Raw genomic sequence first — 10,249 nt, forward strand, 5'->3', positions numbered from 1 at the left:
AAAAGTCCAAGTACGGAGACTTAGCACGGGGAAAAGTCCAAGCAGGTAGCTTGGCACGCGGAAAGTCCAAGTATGGAGACTTGACACTGGAAAAGTCCAAGTACGGAGACTTGGCACGGGGAAAAGTCCAAGCAAATAGCTTGGCACGCGGAAAGTCCAAGTATGGAGACTTGGCACGCGGAAAGTCCAAACGGGGAGTTTAGCACGGGGAAAAGTCCTGGTGAGTGAAGCCAGGCAGTCGGGAAATCCTGGTGAGTGAAGCCTAGTGAGTGAAGCTAGGTGAATGTGAAAGTCCTGACGGTGAAGCTAGGCATTCGGGAAACTCCTGGTGAGTGAAGCCAGGCAGTTTGGAAATCCTGGTGAGTGAAGCCAGGTGAAAACCCTAGTGAGTGAAGCTAGGTGAAAGTCCTGGTGAGTGAAGCCGGGCAAGGGAAAATCCAGATGGATCAAGGATGATCGGACATCTGGTGTTGAGAAGGTCAAGTAGGTCAAGGGAGTGACCGGATACTTGACACGAAGAGGAAAGTCCAAGTGGGTCAAAGGAATTGAACGGACACTTGGTGAGGAGTCTTAGCAGGTCAAGGGAGTGACCGGATGCTAAGCACGATGTACCAACAGGTCAAGGTTGACCGGATGTTGGTTTGGAAGACTTGGGACTTGGTTTGGGTAAAAACCAAGCTCTAGATCGGTCACCAGACCGATCCAGTGATACTTTGATTGCTCTGATCGGTCTGGTGACCGATCAGTAGGCAGCAAAGTGCTCAGGAGAAAGGCTGTGGATCGGTCATGGAGACCGATCCACATAGAGTCTGATCGGTCCGGGGACCGATCAGATTCCACACAGAGAGTTGGGCAACTCTCTGATCGATCTACGGACCGATCAGAGGTTCCCGATATAGACCGATCAGGAGGTTCCTGATCGGTCCATGGACCGATCGGGGAACCGGCTAGGGAATGGATCGGTCCGTGGACCGATCCACATGGAGCCTGATCGGTCCACGCATCGATCAGCACTAGCCGCTGTAACGCAACGCCAGATTTCTTCTTCGCTCGCGGGTTCTTCGCAGTATAAATCTAGGTGAAGGCTGCTGCATTTCCTCCTTAGAACTTGTTCTTGTGCTCTAGAGCTTCGCTCTTACCGCTATCGAGCTTTGCCGAGCTCCTCATGCCGAAGCTTGCGTGAGCTTCTCTTGAGATTCTCGCCACTCGGTGTGAATCTACGCTTCATCACTTCAGTCAACAAGAAAGGCAAGCAAGTGTTTCATATTGTCTTTTGCTTTCTTGTATCTGTTGTACTTCTCTCTTGCTTGTGCAAGAAACATTGTGGCGAGGTTTCTCCACCCATAAGGAGCTCATATTTAGCCGGTTCTCCGGGGACTCATCCACCGACGGATTGGTAGGCTTCGTCCACCTTACGGACATGCCGAGGAGTAGGAGTTCATCTCCGAACCTCGTTACATCGGTTTGTTTTTCTTCTCCTTAGTTTCTTCCTTGTATTTCCGCTGCGACTAACCCTAACTGTAGGAAGAACGCGAGAATTTGGGGCGGCTATTCACACCCCCCCTCTCTAGCCGAGTACGAACGATCCTAACAAGTGGTATCAGAGCAAGGTTTCTCTTCGACGGATCAACACCCGGGGGAGCACGGGCTAGAGATGGATCTCTATGGAGAAGATGTCACGATTCAACCCTTCTACGAGTCTCACGACAACTTCACATATTGGAAGGTAAGGATGATGTATTTTCTTAGGACTAATATGTTAAATTGGTTTTGTGTACAAGAAGGGTTTTCCCCTCCGATGGATGAGGAAGGAAAACCTATCAAGAAGAAGGAGTGGACGAAAGAGCAAATCCGACAATCCGAAATCAATGACGAGGTAACAAAAATTATTGAATTTGCTTTACCTAATAATGTTTTGTGCAAGATAGATAGGTACAGCAACGCCAAGGAATTGTGGAACAATTTGGCAAAATTCCATGAAGAGGAGCCTAGTGAGCCAAGTAGCTCACATCATGGAGGAAGCGAATTGGGAGTTGAGGGTTACTCAACATCCAAGGAAGAAGAGGAGGAGAGCTCTTGTTCAAGATCAGAGCAAGAAGAGGCATCTACCTCCGGAAGGGATGAAGAAGAAAGCTCATCTACATCCACAACCCTAGGTAACTCAAACACTGTGATTTCAAGCAAATTACACATAATGTGTTTTGAATGTAGGAAGTTTGGGCACTACAAGAGTAAGTGTCCAAAGAGGGTTAGAAAGACTCCACTGGCACCAAAGGTCAAGGAAGCCGGAGTCCCGACATGCAAGAGCAAGAAGCATGTGGTGTGCTTCCAATGCAAGCAACGGGGACACTATAGGAGTCAATGTCCAAGGGGGAGGCAACCTCACAAGGACAAGAGGCCAAACACATGTAAAGGGGGAGCTAAGGCAAACCCTAAGGTAACATTTAAAGCTCATTCTTGCAATTCTAGTAGGATGCATGCTAGTAGTCTTATTGCCATTGTCAATAATGATAAGCATGTTAACACTAGAAATCGATACATGTGCTTAGGAGCCAAGCATGTTAGCCTAGATAAGAACAATTCTAGAAATGCTAACCCTAGAATTAACTCATCTAAGGCTAAGGAAAACCTAGGTAGGAATCCCAAATCAACTAGACACATGCCTAGGAATGCCTCAAAGAACAATGGTAAATCAAAACTTGAGGTATTAGAGAAAGAAAATCAAGTCTTGAGGTCAAGACTTGACTCTCTAGAAAAGGCTCTTAAGGTTTTGACTCTAGGGTCTAGGGGTCAAAAACCCAAGTCCAAGGACAAGAAAGGTTTGGGTCACAAACCTAAGTCCCAATTGGTCAAGCCCACTTATCATAATGTTCCATTCGATTATGGAACAACACCTAGGGCTAGGAAGACCATTACCAAGGTCACAAGGGGAGTCACCCCTATAGTTGACCTTAATGAGACCCAAATGACCAAGGCTTTAAAGCCTAAGAGGGTCATTAGGAGGGTTGCTAGGGAAGTTATCCCTAGTGAATATTTAGTGAACCCAATGAGCTCTAATAGGTATTGGGTTCCTAGGAGCATCTTCTCTACCCCATAGATGGGTTAGAGAGTGTCAACTCCGATTAGAAGGGTAGTTAACCCAACTTTGAGAAAATTGACACTCAAGGAGCATTTTCAAGGTTTTTGGGAACCTTTGAAAATGAAATGGAATATTTACTCCTTGGAAGAGTAAAATGTGCCATTATGGAAAATGATGATGTTAATTTCAATTGGCACAATTTGGGAAAATCTAGAGAACTCTTGAGGATAAATTTGATCTTTAAGTGGCATGAATGAATCTAGAGTTCAAGAAGTGTCAAAATTAGGATTTTGGTATATTAAGGCAATCAAGGGTTAAAGCTTAAGTATTAGCCAAGGCTAAGGATATTTAGATAGGCAATCTAGGTATGTCTTATTCATGCTAAATCTTGCCATGATTATTTGCCTCACATGTCATGACATCATGGTTAATTTTATCATTTGATATGTCATGATAAAGCTTAGGTTCTTTATATGTCATGTTTATTTAAGTCTCAAACTTTATGCCATGACATCATGACATTGGCACATGCTTCTATTTATGATATTATTTCATGCCATGTCATCATCTCTTGCATTAATGATCAATTTAAATTGATTTAAGGATAGAAACACAATTTGATATTGAGATCAAATTGGTGTTTAGAAAATGCATGAGAACTTAGCCTAAGATGACTTAAACCCATATCTCACATCAAAATTGACTTGGATGTGTTTGATACACTTTATATGTGTGTGAGATATTAGGATCATGAGTTAGGATCAAGGTGCATAGTTCTTGTACCTAGATGAGCCTAATTCAAGAAATTAGGGATCATAGGGAAAGCATGTGTACAAGTCATGTACATTTAGCCCTAAGATTATGGTCCTAAATTAAAAGGTTTAAAATCATTTTGAAATTGATTTGAGAAACCTTGATGAAGGCATTCTAGTGATAGCATTCATCATTGAACATTGTGATACAAAGTTGACTTAACTTTGAACTATTTCAAAGTCTTTTGAACTTTGTATCAAGATTGAAAAATGGAATCTATTTTCATAGAAAACTATTTTTCCATGATAGTATATGGTATGAGGAATGTATCCTCAAAATTTTACGATTTTTGGAATTTTTTGGAATTTGTTGTGAGTTTCTGAATTTCGGGAGAAGGAAATCAGAACTCGAGTCTGTCCAAGGCTGGATCGGTCACTGGACCGATCCAGGGAAGGCTGGATCGGTCTGGGGACGGATCCAAAGGGGTCCTGATCGGTCCGGTGACCGATCAGGCGTGCTGAATTTGCTGAATTTCGACTGTGGTCTGAAATTTCAGCTGTTGGAGTTGAGTTTCGGGTTTCTAAAGGTTTGAAACTCTCCAAGACATTATTGGTGCAATGGTCAAGGGGGAGTTGACCTTTAGGGGGAGTCTTAACTAATTGTCAAGGGGGAGTTGACTTTTAGGGGGAGTTTTTACTCCTTAAGACTTTTGAGGATTAGTGATATGGGATTGTCACTAAGTTGAGTGTTGAGTTTAGTATCAAGGGGGAAATTAAGGGTTTCAATGAAAGGTATGGGACTTTCATTAGGAAGAAACTCTTGACCTTGATTCCCTCTTTTTGATGTGTGTCAAAGGGGGAGAGATGTCCCAAGGGGGAGAGTGTAGGTTTTGGAAGAATGTTCAAGGAAGAACATTGGATAACCTAAGTTAGGTTATCGGGTTAACCTAACTTGATTTTGGATTTTATTAAACATCAAAAAGGGGGAGATTGTTGGTGCAACCTTAGGTCAAGGTTGACCTGGTTGACCTGACTCGAGTTGTGTTTTGATGTTTGACGATGTTTGACGAGAAGAGAGTTGTATTCTTGATGTTTGACAAGAATAGGTGTTTGGGAGATTGTAGGTGCAACCTTAGGTCAAGGTTGACCTGGTTGACCTGATTCGGGAAAAGTACAAGCAGGGAGCTTGGCACGCGAAAAGTCCAAGTACGGAGACTTGGCACGGGGAAAAGTCCAAGCAGGTAGCTTGGCACGCGGAAAGTCCAAGTATGGAGACTTGGCACTGGAAAAGTCCAAGTATGGAGACTTGGCACGGGGAAAAGTCCAAGCAAGTAGCTTGGCACGCGGAAAGTCCAAGTATGGAGACTTGCACGGAAAAGTCAAGGGGAGTTTGGCAGGGGAAAGTCCAGTGAGTGAAGCCAGGCGATGGAGAAGTCCGGTGAGTGAAGCCAGGCAGAACTGGTGAGTGAAGCCGGTGAAAATCCTAGTGAGTGAAGCTAGGTGAAAGTGGAAGTCCCAGTGGTGAAGCTAGGCATTGGAAACTCCGGTGAGTGAAGCCAGGCGGTTGGAACTGGTGAGTGAAGCCGGTGAAAACCCTAGTGAGTGAAGCTAGGTGAAAGTCACGGTGAGTGAAGCCGGCCAGGAAAATCCAGATGGATCAAGGATGATCGGACATCCGGTGTTGAGAAGGTCAAGTAGGTCAAGGGAGTGACCGATACTGACACGAAGAGAAAGTCCAAGTGGGTCAAAGGAATTGACCGGACACTTGGTGAGGAGTCTTAGCGGTCAAGGGAGTGACGGATGCTAAGCACGATGTACCAACAGTCAAGTTGACCGGATGTTGGTTTGGAAGACTTGGGACTTGGTTTGGGTAAAACCAAGATGCGGATCGGTCACCGCCAATCGGTGATACTGATTGCTCGACGGCGGTGACCGATCGGATAAACGAAGCTCTCTCGATTCTGGATCGACGGCCCGTGACCGATCGGGCAAAGTGCTCGGAGAAAGGCGTGGATCGGTCATGAGACCGATCCATAGAGTCCGATCGGTCCGGGACGATCAGATTCCACGTAGAGTTGGGCAACTCTGCGAAGCCTCTGATCGATGCGTGGACCGATCAGAGGTTCTGATCGATGCGTGGACCGATCGGGATGTTCCTCGATCGGCGTGGACCGATCAGAGATTCGATCGCAGGCCGATCAGATTCTGATCGGTCCATGGACCGATCGGGGAAGAAGCGAAGGCTAGGGAATGGATCGGTCTGTGGACCGATCCACATGGAGCCTGATCGGTCCACAGACCGATCTAGGCACTAGCCGTTGCGACGCAACGGCTAGATTTCTTCTGTCTTCGTTGCAGGTTCTTCGCAGGTATAAATCTAGGTGAAGGGCTGCTGCTGCGTACTTCTGCTTCCTCCTTAGAACTTCTGTTCTTGTGCTCTAGAGCTTCTGCTCTTACCTGCTATCAGAGCTTTGCTGAGCTCCTCGCTGCTGAAGCTTCGCGTGAGCTTCTCGACTGGATTCTCGTCAGCTGCTGCTGGTGTGAAGCTGCTGCTTCATCACTTCAGTCAACAAGAAAGGCAAGCAAGTGTTTCATATTGTCTTTTGCTTTCTTGTATCTGTTGTACTTCTATCTTGCTTGTGCAAGAAACATTGTGGCGAGGTTTCTCCACCCATAAGGAGCTCCTATTTAGCCGGTTCTCCGGGGTCTCATCCACCGACGGATTGGTAGGCTTCGTCCACCCTACGGACACGCCGAGGAGTAGGAGTTCATCTCCGAACCTCGTTACATCGGTTTGCTTTTCTTCTCCTTAGTTTCTTCCTTGTATTTCCGCTGCGACTAACCCTAACTGTAGGAAGAACGCGAGAATTTGGGGCGGCTATTCACACCCCCCCTCTCTAGCCGAGTACGAATGATCCTAATAAGAAGAACTACCCAGTTCATGATGTAGAGTTAGCCGCCATCATTTATGCATTGAAGATTTGGCGTCATCATCTATACGGCATTACATTGAGATTCTCACTGACCATCAGAGTCTCAAATATCTGTTGACTCAGAAGGAACTTAATCTTCGACAGAGGAGATAGATGGAGTTCCTGAAGGATTATGATTGTACCATTAGCTATCACCTGGGAAAAGCTAATGTGGTTGTCGGTGGACTTAGCTAGAGGTCCAGAGGGACTTTAGCTTGCCACCGAGTTGTGGTCATAGACTTGGTTCAGGGTTTATTCGAGTTAGACCTTGAGGAGCAGGGATAGACTGAGCGGGTATTCTTGTTACCATAGATGCTCAGTCGTCGATCAGGACGAGAATCCGTGAGGCCTAGTTGTTGGGACCTCATAGAGCTCAGCATGAGGCAGAGTTGATCCGTATTATCAGACGGAGGATGTTAGAGGCATAAGGCTTCCTGTAGAGTTATGATGACCGGAGTCGGAGACTCTTAGAGTTCTCCATTTGTGACCATGTATTTCTGCGAGTTTCACCCACGAAAGGGGTGAAGAGATTTGGCCTCAGTGGTAAGCTAGTTCCGCGTTACATTGGTCCTTTCGAGATCTTGGAGAGGATCGGAGCGGTAGTTTACCATCTGATACTACCACCGTTCCGGATAGGTGTTCAAGACATATTTTGTGTATCTATGCTGAGAAGATACATAGTAGACCCAGCTCACGTGTTGTCTGATATTTCAGTTCCAGTTCAGCCTGACATTACATATGAGGAGATTCCGGTACAGATTTTTAGACCGGAAAGAGCGTCAGTTGCGGAACAAGACTATCCGACTAGCTAAAGTCGGATGGCAGCATCATTCGGACGAGGAGGCTACATGGGAGCTCGAGGATACGATCCGAGCTCGATATCCCCATCTTTTCACTTGAGGTATGTGATTTAGTTTACCATTCAGCATGTATACTTGTTGCCTGTTATTAGTATTTGCTGATGGTAGATAACGAAATTTGGGGACCAAATTTTTACTAGTGGGGGAGAATGTAAAATACCGAAAAATAGAGAAATATTAATAAAGGAATTTTTTGGAATTTTTGGAAATTTTTTGGGAATTTTTCGGAGCTCGTACGGACGAGTTAACGGGGACAAAAACGGGGTCCGGAAAAGCCTGTTTAGGCTACCCTATTTAAGAGAGGAAATGTATATATATTTCCTTTTCTTTTTATTTATTTATTTTTATTTCTTTATTCCTTTATTAGTGTCGCCGTTTCCTTTCCCTGCCGAACCCGAGCCCTAACCGCCGGCCCCGGCGGTTCTCTCCTCTGCCGACGCCGGTGACCCTCCTCTCTGCCTTAGTCTCTGCCGCCGGCGACGAGAGCCACCGCCGACCCCTTGTTGCCCTAGCCGTGGGGATACCGAGCACAGGGCCATTGCCGACCGAGCCCCCCATCCCGATCCTCTCCTCTTTGCTCCAAGCCGTGCCCTAGTGCTTTACTGCCGCCGCTGCTCCTCTGCACAGTGCCGGCCAGTGAACCCTAGCTCCGGTTGCCACCACCTCTGTGCCAACGGCCAACGCCACTGCTTCTCCTACGAGGCTTCTTCCAGATTCAACGAGGGACGAACCTTTGAGACACCCTCTCCTCTTCGGTATCAAGAGGAAGAGTTTTGTGTTCACCAAAACAGTACTTGGATCTCGTTCATTCTGGAGAAATTTCAGATTAGGGTAAGTTGTTTGAATTATGGGTGTGATCCTTGAGGAATTGGGTCTGATATTGATTTTTGTCGTGTTAATTGTGATTTAGGTTTATCTGTTTGGGAGATTGGCAATTTATCCTTGCTCCGACTGTTGATTTACAGAAGCAACGTTTCCAATCAGATTTGGACAAGTTGTAGAGGTAATTTTGTATATGTACTATATTTCATTTTTGTTGTGGACTGGTTAGGGTGCCCTAATTCTACATAATCGTGATATGTGGTTTGAGTGAGTTTGGGTTTTAACCATTTTGTTGATGATTGATAGATAGGTTAATAACTAATGTTAACCTAGGTATACGTGTTGAATTAAGGAATGGATAAGATTATTAAATAGGTTTGGAGATTTTTATTTAGCTATATAGCTAAATACCTTATCTGTTTAATAACGCAGGACTCTGATTCGAGACCGTATCTCGACGGGTATCTTGATTCCCGGATTGGACCATTTTATCGGAGGCGGGTACTTTGACTTATGTCTTTTGATATGCATGATAATATGTTTAACATATAACAGTAATTGTGTTACCTGTTTATTTCGGTTGGTCACTACATGATTAGTACATGTTGTTTGTTAATTTATTCTGCACTGCATATTATCTACCTGATCACATATGCCTTAGGTAGTGACCTAACCACATGCTCTGTTATGTTCTGGATCTAGGGTTTATTTGATACCCTATTTGATTTGTGTACCTTCTATTTGATACATCTTCCCGTGGTACACATTCTGTGTCTATTTATATGGATCATGCCATGTTATTCATGAGATTGCCATGTTTAGTGTCATGCATCATGATTGCATGCTGTGCGATTGTCGGCTCTACTTTGGTTGAGCCCATCGCCAGTTACATGTACTGCACACATCACCCATGGATTTGTGGTATCTGGCTGGTGTGTGGCGGTTCTGCTGTTTGGCTCCGTTGGTCAGGTGACTCAGCGTGGTAGCCGGCAGTCAGTTCCGCTCTGTTTGGCTCCGTTGGCATTTAGGGTAACAGCGTGGTAGCCGGCAGATGGTGGACTCTGTTTGGCTCTGTTGGTCAGGAGACTCAGCATGGTAGCCGGCAGAGATTTCCTCCCCGTCATCGTGTACCGGGAGATGAGAGCATTGAGCTCCCCCATTTATGATTTGGGGTCACAGAACAGGAGTACTCCGACAGCATCCCGTCTACTCTGTCATTGCTCAGGAGCATTGATGTCAGAGTGTGGGGTTGACATATGCATTTATTGTATTTTTATTTGCTTGTGATTGCTGCACTTATATGCTGCATTTGTTTGGATGCATTTGATTGACATGCATACAGGATTATGACTCCTCGGTCTGACGACTTGATACCTTTGTACTTTGATTCCGGTTAGTACAGTTATCTCCTGATCTCGTTTCAGTTGCATTTACTCTCCTCATATTCAGGAGACTGTACGCATGATTAGTGTTGTCTGTTATTTGTTTTATTATGCATATCAGTTGTACCTGCTGAGTATTGGACTCACCCCGCCTCCATTGTTGATATTTTCAGGTTGAGGCTGTCCGGAGCAATTCCAGTCGCTGGCCCCCCTCCCCCCCATCTGCATGTAGAGATAGTTCTCTACTAGTCTTGAGATCTGTTTTATTTTGGTGTTTCTTCCATCAGACTATGTTTTAGTTTTGTTTTGGATTTTATTTATGGATATTGTACGGAATGTTACCATTTGATGGACTTTTGGATGATTTGGTTTTTATTCTACT

At 45.2% G+C, this 10,249-nt stretch overlaps 1 long non-coding RNA gene across 1 annotated transcript; it reads left to right on the forward strand.

Moving 5' to 3' along the window:
* Positions 1-8,365: 8,365 nt before the first annotated feature.
* Positions 8,366-9,010, forward strand: LOC122053681. Its single transcript, XR_006132299.1, has 3 exons — positions 8,366-8,494; positions 8,574-8,666; positions 8,918-9,010. It is a non-coding gene; the product is annotated as an uncharacterized LOC122053681 (long non-coding RNA).
* The last annotated feature ends 1,239 nt before the right edge of the window (positions 9,011-10,249 follow it).

The sequence above is a fragment of the Zingiber officinale genome, chromosome 3A (assembly GCF_018446385.1).
Source record: "Zingiber officinale cultivar Zhangliang chromosome 3A, Zo_v1.1, whole genome shotgun sequence".
NCBI classification, from domain to species: domain Eukaryota; kingdom Viridiplantae; phylum Streptophyta; class Magnoliopsida; order Zingiberales; family Zingiberaceae; genus Zingiber; species Zingiber officinale.